Source organism: Orycteropus afer, unplaced genomic scaffold (genome assembly GCF_000298275.1).
Source record: "Orycteropus afer afer isolate SDZICR_OR568_19922 unplaced genomic scaffold, OryAfe1.0 scaffold00409, whole genome shotgun sequence".
NCBI lineage: Eukaryota > Metazoa > Chordata > Mammalia > Tubulidentata > Orycteropodidae > Orycteropus > Orycteropus afer.
Genome location: NW_006921996.1, coordinates 1629712 through 1630547, shown reverse-complemented (window position 1 = coordinate 1630547; position 836 = coordinate 1629712).

Genomic DNA, 836 nt, shown 5'->3' with positions numbered 1-836 from the left:
GATTTTTGTTTTATTAATGCTGAGGCATAATCCACATTGAAAGCTGAATTGCCTGATCTTTATCAGAAAGTTCTTCCAGACATCTTAACTTTCAGCAAGCAAGGTTGTTTTATCTATATATCACAGATTGTTAAAGATTCCTCTTCTGAACATGGTGCTGTGTTCTTCTACAGAATGAATAAATATGGTGAAAGCTACAACCTGGTTATACACACTTCCTGATATTAAATCATGCAATATCCACTTGCTCACTTGTTCTGTTTGAATGACTGCCACATAGTCTACATACTTGTTCCTTATCAGCACAATTAAGTGTTCTGGAATTCTCATTCTTTACAAGGCTATCCATAGTTTTTTATGATCCATAACAAACTCTCCTCTGTCATTCCCTCTGGCCAGACATCTACCTGGCCAACTGACTGGAAGAGATGCACATTTGTTCCCATTCCAAAGAAAGGTGATCCCACAGAATGTGGACATTATTGAAAAATAGCATTAATATCACATGCAAGTAAAATTTTACTGAAAATAATTAAAATATGGTTGCAGCAGTATATTGACTGAGAACTTCTAGAGGTGCAGGCTGGATTCAGAAGAGGACATGGAACAAGGGATATCATTGCTGATGTCAGACGGACCCTTGGCTCAAAGCAAAGAATACCAGAAAGATGTTTACTTGTATTTTATTGACTATGCAAAAGCATTTGATTGTGTTGTTGTTGTTGTTGTTAAGTGCTGTCGAGTCGTTTCCGACACATAGTGACCCCATGCACAGCAGAACGAAACACTGCCCTATCCCGCACCAGCCCCACAATCCCTGCTATACTTGAGCTCAT